This window comes from Penaeus vannamei, unplaced genomic scaffold (assembly GCF_042767895.1).
Source record: "Penaeus vannamei isolate JL-2024 unplaced genomic scaffold, ASM4276789v1 unanchor551, whole genome shotgun sequence".
NCBI classification, from domain to species: domain Eukaryota; kingdom Metazoa; phylum Arthropoda; class Malacostraca; order Decapoda; family Penaeidae; genus Penaeus; species Penaeus vannamei.
In genome coordinates this window covers 57,501-67,500 of record NW_027213555.1, presented here as the reverse complement: position 1 = coordinate 67,500, position 10,000 = coordinate 57,501, and the positions used below count along the sequence as shown (strand labels likewise).

Here is a 10,000-nt window from a genome sequence, read left to right as displayed (position 1 = left end):
CGAACCGAAAAATCCAAACTCAATCTTTCCCGCCTTGTATATATTCCCTTGATTGCCCTCTCTGTACTCTCTTCCTTAATTAGCAATTCCTACCAACTGACAGAAAAGAGACATTTATGGATTTTAAGGTGTTTGAGGCTAATGTGAACTAGTTTCTGAGCGGTGATATGCAGCGAAGATTTTCATCAGTTCGCGTTAAATATGATTCCATTGCAGCTGTGCCTATGTCTTTTTTTTACCATCTTGTGCTCTAAAAGCCGCTGGTGTCCATATCCCTATATCTCTATTTCTAGCTCGGAAAATGATACCACTTTTTATTATTAACTATCAGAAAGAGACGGAAATCAGCAAGACGTTATTCACAAAACATGGCATGGTAATGAGTACCTTTGATGTAATATATATGTAAATGAATTCCTCGTCGCTAAAGATGCGCTACACACTAGCAGAAAAGAGCCGAAAGATAGCGAGACATTATTTACAAATGTCAGCTGATCAGAGGATCTTCCAGTTGCCGAATTTTGACAGTTTGGATCATCAGGTCAGGGCCTTGAGGTTTGTTTGACCATTATCAGGTCGTCAGTGCTCTATTTCAGTTTAATATTACGTTATGTTTAATATAATGTGGTCGAAATCTTCGTGTGTTTGTTGATTTTTCCAATTATTGTCATTTTCTTGTCTGAGTTGATACAAAAACGTCAGGTTGTAGATGCTTTAGATAAGAGAATCTCAGGTGACTTGGATGATATACAACTTTAGAGATTGTAGGTTTCGATATTGCAATTAGTTTAGGTTTTAGAAACTGAGATGTCTGAGAGATTAGAGGAACGTCTGAATATGTGTGGCCGAGGTCTCCCCAAAGCCAGGATTGTCTCGAGAACCAAAAAAGTCAAAACTGAACCTTTATTACCTTTTGTATATTGCCTAGAAAGGGGAGGAATACCCTCTGTACTCCACCTTCGTTAGCAATACGTGCCAACTTAGAAAAAGGATTTTATTGACTTTGGCTGTGTTATGGACTTAGTCTCTGAGTAGTGATGCGAGTCCATAATACCACACAGCCAAGCGTTATAAAAATCTGTTTTCTAAGTTGACATGTATTGCTGAAAAAGGAAGAGTACAGAGGGGCAATCTAGGGAATATATAGAAGATAGGAAAGGTTGAGTTTAGATTTTTTGGCTCGTAAGACATCCTTGATTGCGACAATTCTCTGGATATCACATCACTGCTCAAAGACTGATGCGCAGAGATATGGGGAAATGGACACCACCATCTTATAGTAAAAAACATAGGTATAGCTGCAGCGGCCTCGTATTTACCAAGAAATGACAAAAATATCGGTTGCATATCAACTCTCAGAAACTAAGTCCATATCAGCCTCAAACACCCTAAAATACATAAATGTCTGTTTTCTGTAAGTTTATGGGAATTGCTAATTAAGGAAGAAAGTACAGAGAGGGCAATCTAGGGAATATATACAAGGTGGGAAAGGTTGAGTTTGGATTTTTGGGTTCGTAAGCCATTTTGGTGTGGGACTTAGTCCTTGAGCAGTAATATGATATCCAGAAACTAAGTCCGAAACCAAAATGGCTTACGAACCCAAAAATCCAAACTCAACCTTTCCCACCTTGTATATATTCCCTAGATTGCCCTCTTTGTACCCTCTTCCTTAATTATCAATTCCTACCAACTTACAGAAAACGGACATTTATGGATTTTAAGGTGTTTGAGGCTAATGTGGACTTTGTTTCTGAGCGTTGATATGCAGCAGATATTTTTGTCATTTCTTGGTAAATATGATTCCACTGCCGCTGTACCTATGTTTTTTACTATAAGATGGTGGTGGCCATTTCCACATATCTCTGCGCATCAGTATTACTGTTTTTTTTTAGATTGTTGTTCATGATATAATTTAATCCTTGTTTTATAGCAAAGAGTTCTGCATGAGTTATTTCTACATTTGCTGGTATTTCCAGATAGTTGTTATTTTTTTTGCTTTGAGTAAAGATTGCAGCCGAGGTTGAATCTGGATCTGTTATTTTTGATCCATCTGTAAATTTTTTGGTATGATCTTTATAGTTTATATTTATAATTTCTTGATAAGGTTTATGAATGATGATTTGAGGACTATCTTTTGTAAAATTATCTGCAAAATTTATTTTATATATTTTGAAATATCAAACCATGGGGGTACTGGTGATATGATAGGTACTTCATTTAGTGTTGATTCAAGAATTAGGTTCCTTTTAGTTTCAGTGACTCTGTGTATTAGAGATCTTTTGTCTCTCTGAGGATTATATTCTTTTATATAATTTATTGCCTGATGTTTTATTGGCATTATGTTGGGTTTATTTAAGATCTTGATCAATTTGTATATATTCAAGTTCTTTATTACAATTTTTTATTGGTGGTACATTTGTTATATAGCTTGAAGAGCTATTATTGGAGTTGATTTTAAGCATCCAGTAGCCACTCTTAATGTTTGGTTTTGGGGGATTCTAGTTTTTTAAAATTCTATGTCTTTTGCTGCCCTGTATATTGTTATTCCATATTCTATTTTTGGTTTTATATAAATCTTGTAGAATTTTAGTAGAGTTCTCTTTTTGCTCCCCAATTAAATGAGGCTAGTTTTTTCATGAGGTTTATTCTATTTAATGTTTTTACTTTTATATTATTTTTATGATTTTTCCATTTTAGTTTTGGTGCATCTAGTGTTAGACCTTATATTTTGTGGCTTTGTACATATTCAGTTTCTATATTATCTATTTTTATTATTGGTAGTTGGTTTATTTTCCTATTTGAGAAACATAGTAGCTTACTTTTTAGAAAATTTATTTTTAAGTCCCAATTATTTGCCCATTCTTTTAATTTTTGTAATTCTGTTTCAATTTTATTTGATGCTTCAATTAAGTTTTTGTTACTTGTCACTAATGTAATGTCATCTGCGTATATTATTTTTTCTATGTCAGTTAATTTTAAATCGTTAATCATTATATTGAATAATATTGGGAGTATTGGAGATCCTTGAGGTACTCCACATTTGATTATTCCTTTTTCAGATGTTCTGTTACCTATTTTTATTTGGAATGTTCGGTTTTCTAGTAGGTTATTTATCCATTGTAAGGGATATCCTGTTATTCCTAGGGTAGCCATTTATATTATTAATGCTTCATTATTAACAGTGTCAACAGCTTTTTCTAGGTCTATGCAGGCTATTAGGGTATATTGTTTGTCTACAAAAGTTTTGTTAATATGGTTATCTATTATCTGTAAAGCTTCTGTTGTTGATAATCTTTTTTTTATAATAGTTTTGTATATTTTTCCGATACAGGATATTCTGCTTACGAATCTATAAGATTTTGTATCAGTAGGGTTCTTTCCAGGTTTAATTGTAGGGCTAATTAACACATTTTTTAGTGAATCGGGATATTCTCCCCTGGACTAAAGTGTATTTAGGATTCTTAATATTGCTTTCAGTATATTTTCTGGGGCATTTTTATATAATTCATAAGGAATTTCGTCTGCGCCAAATGCTTTGTTATTCTTGGCATTTTCTAGTATTGATTTTAATTCTACCATGGTTAAGTCTTTACTTAATTCATTTGTATTTTGTAAATTGAATAATTGATAGGATTTTTTTGGTATTTTATTCACCGTTTTCATGTATTCATTTTTTTATTTTTTCTAGTTTGTGATTGATATTTGTTAATGGTAATTCATTATCCATGATTCAGTATGCAATAGTTGTAGCTTTTCCTGTCAGTTTCTTAAAGAAATTCCAAATCTTTTTTGGTGGATTTTTGAAATCTATTGTTTCACAATAATTACTCCAGGATTTTTTGTTGTTGTAATATTGTGAGTTTAGATTTTTCTAATAAATTTTTTACTCTATTTGATTTACTTGAGTTGTTTTTTCCTCCATCTGTTTTAAGCTTTATTTTTTTCTTTGATAATTATATTCCATCATGGTTTATTTGGTTTATCTTTGTATTGTCTTGTTTGTAGTTTAAAGTATTTTAATGCTGTATTTTTTTATCAGTCTTGTTATTTCTTCTATGGATGTTAAGTCTTCTAAGTTTATTTCATTTAGGTCTCTGAAATTCCTATCATGTTTCTTTTGTATAGTGCCATTTTTTTCTTTAAGTAATTGACTTTTTGTATGTGTATTATCTGTTATTATTATTGGTAGATAGTCACTTATTAGATGGGATGTTGTTTTTATTTGTAAGTGACTTAGGGTAGGTGAGCCGAATACGAGATCTAAGATGGATTCTTTTGCTGTTTTGGGATCTATTCTAGTAATTAAGTTTCTTGGAGTTAATAATGTAACATTGTTTTGACTTAGCCATCTGGTTACATTTATGCCTGTTATGTTGGTTTGTCTCTGGCTGTTGTTTTCGTTCCAGAGGGGATGATGTGCGTTAAAATCACCTATTATTAATTTTGGATGTCTTACTCGATCAGAATAGTATTCTAATTCTTCTGTTTGTATTGAGTTGTATGGATTGTATATTAATATTATATTTAGCCAATTATTGTTGTAACTTATTTTGATTCCTAACACTTCTATTTTGTCATTGTATCTGTCTCTTAATTCTATTTTTTTGTGCTGTATTTCGTTTTTTATGCACAAAGCAAGGCCTCCTTCTATTTGGTTATTTCTATCTTATCACTGTGTAAATGTTAATATTGTATTTATCTTTTTCTTTTAACCAGGTTTCATTGATTGCGATTATTCCTGGGTTTTCTTTACCTGATAGATAATTTAGATCAGTTTTTTTTTTCAAATTTAATATTGATCTTGTATTCCACAATATAATTTTGTGCATTTTAGTATTCTAAAATTTCATTTAGCACTATTCTAATTTCGTTTAATATATCCATTATGTTTTGGATGAGAGGTTTCCCGGAATTGAAGTTGTCCATTAAATTTGTTATTATTTTAAAAATGTTTTTGGCTACCTTTATCCATGAGAAGCTTTCATTTTTGTCCTCTTTGTTATTACTTTTATTTTCTTTGTACATTATTGGGGTGGATAGTGACCATGTGGTCGGGGAGTATCATCTTTTTGTTTAGTGTTATAGTTTTGTTTTCTTCATTTGATGTTTGGTTATATTTTTTTGATGTCATTATTTGATTGTAGTTTGTTATTTCTGTTCTAGGTCTGTTTGGAGTTTGTTCACTTGGTTTTAATGGATTTTTTTTGCCTATGGTTAGGCTTTGTGGAAGTGATAATTTTTGTACATAGCTTTCTGAGCTATTTGCTACTGTTGTTTGTGGTGTTGTGGTATTCTGGGTTTGTTGTGCATTCATGTTGGTTGTTTTGTTTTGTTTTGTTTGTTTGTGGTGCAATAGATTCCTGAATTTGGTTATTGTTTTTCTTTCCAGGTTTAAGTTGTAGTTGTTTTTTGATTTCCAAGTTATTTGGTGTTTTGTTTTCTTAGTTTATTTCTTGTACTAATCTATGTATTTTACATTCTGTGGTGTTTGGCGAGTGGTTTTCATCACAGAAAAAACAATAGGGGGGAATTCTCACTTAGGTTATGACCGTGTTCACTACATTTATTACATCTCTTTTTGTTCTTACATGTTACTGTACCATGCCAGTATCTTAAGCAGTTGTGACATTGTGGGATTGGGAATGTATATTGCCATACTCTGTAGCTAGTATGACCTATGGCTACCATGTCTGGTACGAAACCTTTGAAGGTCATTCTCAGTGATTTTGTTGAGAACCATTTATCTTTGACTAGTTTTGTCTTTATTTGATTTTTTTTTTGTGTTACTACTTTTATTATTTCATTTGTTGTATTTCCTTATGTTCTCATTTTATCTTTTATGGAAGATACACCTGTGGATGTTGACTTTATATTTTTGGTAGCACAAAAATCCATGAACAAATATTTCTGCGCAGTTTTAATCATTTTTCCGCTCTGTCAAAACCAGGGATCTCTGTGCATTTGAAAAACTTTACAGTCAAGCCTTCATATTGTTCCAATTAACTTCTATTACATATATTCTAGCAAATTGAGGCCTGTACACCTCCTTGGCAGTTTATCGTCAAATATAGAACTAGTCCAAGTTCTGTCCTGTAAGAATATTTGTGATAGGGGTCTTCTTGTATTATTCTGTATTATAGGGGTCTTCTTGTATTTATTCTGTATTATAGGGGTTTTCTTGTATTTATTCTTTATTAAAGGGGAAGAGGTATGGTGATCACTTTCCGTATGTCTCTGCTATTGTGGTAGCCATCAGTTGACACTCTTCTTTCTTCTTTTATAGGGTCTTAGACTTGTATAGTGTATATCCCCTGGGTTCTTTATCTTTCTCTCTTATGTTATCTCTGTTGATTTTGCTTTTTTCAAGAAGATTTGGGAGCGTTAAAATTTAGGACTTTTTTGGTGGCAAAAGATCAGCACCTGTATGTATAGAGCAGCAGTCAAGAGAAGTTTGGTCAAATGAACTTGGTACCAATTGCTGAGTACAGGATCATGTAGAGAATGACAGGGTATATGAAGAACTGGACGTTTGCCGGGGACCCCCTTCCACGTTTGGCAAAAAAATCAGCTAGATCAAACATAGAGAGGTACCACACGCAATGTATTTCAGGGTAATTTACATATCACACTGGGTAAAAAATGGTTCATGCCAGACATAATCTCTGCTGCATTAGGTCTGCCAGATGCCCACAAAGAGTCTAAAAATTTGGGTTGGATCAAACATTATTGGTACCACCTAAAATAAAGTTTATATACATCTGAGAGAGTACAGAAAGGACAATGCCAGACAAATATACCTGCTGTATTATGCCTGCCAGACACACCCAAAAGTAACCCACCCCCTCTGCTCTGGTAAAATTGATGTAGATGAAACATGAAAGGTACTGAATGAAACTACTTCTGAATGAAAGTGACAAAGTGACCCTTTGCCAGATTAATCAGAACTTACAACTGTTAATGAGGATGAGGAATACTGTTTAAGGATAACTAACAAAAAAAAATATTATAAAACAAACATTGGGTGATGCAGGTACAGAAGGCTGTTGGAAAAGTAGGAGAAGAATCTAGGGAATGAGATAAGGAGACTAGGGAAGGTGGGAACATATTAGGAAGAATGTCAAGAGGGGAGGGATCCAGAAAAGGACACATGAGACAGATGGGATTCACTTGAGCATCCAGGTGGAAGTGGTAAAGTTAATGGGGAATGAAAAGGGAATAGTGCACATGAAAATGGAGAGGATGGGGTGTGTTGGAAGAGAGTGGAAGGAAGGGGAGGTATGGGGGAACTTGAGGAGGAGGATTATGGATATTGGCAAATACTTTGAATATAGAGGAAATAGAAATAGAGGGATTGGAGGGAGGGGTGAGGGAGCAGAGCATTCTCTTGGGTCATGTTTAGGAAGTTTTGGATGTCTTCAAGAGTTTCTGGAGGAGAGTTGGGTGGGGAGGTCTGAGAAACGAAGGTTCTCTTGTAATGAGATAGATGTCTGAGGTTTATAGGAAGAAGAGGGTGAAAGAGCGGATGTGGTAGGAGAAGATAGAGTGAAATGTTAGGGTAGCCTGGTGCAACAGGTAAAGTGGAGATGGTGTAGGCATCAGGGAAATGGTAAACATTGGAGTATCTGGATTTAGACTGGAAAAGGAATTTGACGGGGGGAGAGGGAGAATAGAGGTAGGATGGTTTGGAATAGAGGGAAGAGATACTGGGGGAGCTGTTGAGACATCTTGAGAAGATGGAGAGGAGCAGAGCTAAGGACAGTTTTAGAATAGATAGAGATAGAAAATTCTTGTTGTGCTCCCTGTCTGGTCTCATGTAAAGTGAGGACTAGTTTGAATCTGAGAACTGCTACCTCAGTTTGTAGGCAGGGCAGCTCCTATAAAATACATTATGGGAGCCATTACAGTTTGCAGAAGTACATGACTGAGCAGAGCAATTTGAAAGGTCATGACCAGGTTGGGCACATAGAGGGCCGTGGGGTGACAGTGTTTGGCTGGGTGGCAAAGACGCCAACATTTCTGATATTGTTCTTGTCTGGTTCATGGGATCTGCTGAACCCAGCAACCTATTTGAGGATGAAGAACTAGCAAGTCAATAAGTTGAGAATGACACTGAGTATTAAGATGCTGAAGTTTGTGGATCTGAGATACAATGGAGCAATGACTCTGAAAGTACAGATGATTTGCAACTTGTAATATTCTGGAGGTTTTGGCAGCTGTCAGTTGAACTAAATGTGTGATGAAACCAATAATTTTACCAACATCGAGTGTCTGATTAGCTAAAATATACATTGTATTAAGTGTCTTACTAACCTGACGCATGACAAAACAGCTGGGTGTCTAATATGTCAGCCAGTATGTACCTTTCACTGGAAAGTAATTTTATCCAGTACCTTTCATGTTTTATCTACATCAGTTACCCAAGAGCAGAGAGGGGGAAGGGTCACTTTTGGGCATGTCTGGCAGGCATAATACAGTGGGGGTAATTTGTCTGGTATAAACCATTTTGTATTCTGATATGCATCAGAGTATATTAACTTTGTTACAAGTGGTACCAAAAATATTTGATCTAGTCAAAAATTTTAGACCCTTCTGGGTGTCTGGTGGGCCTAATTCAGCTGGCAGTATGTCTGGCAAGGGTCACTTTGTACTTGGTGGAATGTTACCTTTCATTCAAAAGTAGTTTCATTCAGTACCTTTCATCTTTCATCTACAGCTAGAACACTGCATAGGGTCAACTTTTGGGCATATCTGGTGGGCATAAAGCAGCAGGTAATTAGTCTGGTATTGTCCATTCTGTACTCTCTGTTGAAGTATATAAACTTTATTTTAGGTGGTACCAATAATGTTTGATCCACCCCAAATATTTAGGCCCTTTTTGGGCATCTGGCAGGCCTAATGCAGCTGGCAGTATGTCTGGCAAGGGTTACTTTGTACTTGGTTGAATGTTACCTTTCATTCAAAAGTAGTTTCATTCAGTACCTTTCATATTTCATCTACATCAATTTTGCCAGAACAGAGGGGGTAGGTCCTTTTGGGCGTGTCTGGCGGGCAAAATGCTGTAGGTAATTTGTATGGCATTGTCCATTCTGTACTCTCTCAGATGTGTTGAAGTATATAAACTTTATTTCAGGTGGTACCAATAATGTTTAATTCAGCCCAAATTTTTAGGCCCTTTTTGGGTGTCTGGCAGGCGTAATGCAGAAGAGATTATGTTTGGCATGAACCATTTTTTACCCAGTGTGATATGTAAATTACCCCGAAATACATTGCGTGTGGTACCTCTCTATGTTTGATCTAGCTGATTTTTTTGCCCCTTTTGGGGGTCCCCAGGGGCCATACGCAGCAGGGGGTCCCCGGCAGACATCCAGTTCTTCATATGCACTATCATTCTCTACATGATCCTGTACTCAGCAATTGGTACCAAGTTCGTTTGACCGAACCTCCCTTGGCTGCCGGTGTAATAGCAATTTTATATTAGGGTTACGTACTTTGATTTTTTTTCAAGCTTCCAATTACTCTGTTCTATAGGATTGGCATCTTGGACTTTGTAGCATTATATGTTTTATGTTTTCTTGGCTCTGACACCATCAACAGAGTGGGTCATTTACTAATTTTATTTTTTGTAAGTGCTGGTTTAATCTTGTGTGTAATTTTGATTCTTGTTATACAAACATCAAGTTTTCAGTTTTTAAATCTTGTTCGTGGCTGAGGTTCTGTATTTTTCAAAAGGTAACTTTATGTGTTATGGATTGTATTTAGATGTGTTTTTTCATTGTTATACCTTTTTTTGTCCTATATGGTTATGGGATTTCTTATATTATGCATTTTTTTTCCTGTTTGGTAAGCTATTTCATTTCCTCTTTATATTTTTATGTGGTGTCCACTCGTTTGTTAGTGTGTATATCAGTGCTTGTATTGCAAATATAATGTGTTTATAATTTTTTGGTTTCAACTTTGATATTAGATGTAATGCTGATTTTGAATCTGAAAGTATTACTGA

At 35.0% G+C, this 10,000-nt stretch overlaps 1 protein-coding gene across 6 annotated transcripts in view; it reads left to right on the top strand.

The window, feature by feature from the left end:
- The first annotated feature begins 406 nt into the window (after positions 1 to 406).
- The window catches only part of fab1 (fab1 kinase), a 49,603-nt gene continuing 40,009 nt past the window's right edge, over positions 407 to 10,000 (top strand). For 5 of the 6 annotated variants that reach the window (XM_070119695.1, XM_070119693.1, XM_070119694.1 and 2 more), the window contains exon 1: positions 407 to 541. The gene's annotated coding sequence lies outside the window, so the exon portion shown is untranslated. Of the gene's footprint in view, positions 556 to 10,000 lie in introns of all 6 variants that reach the window. The other variant, XM_070119692.1, reaches the window with a different exon arrangement.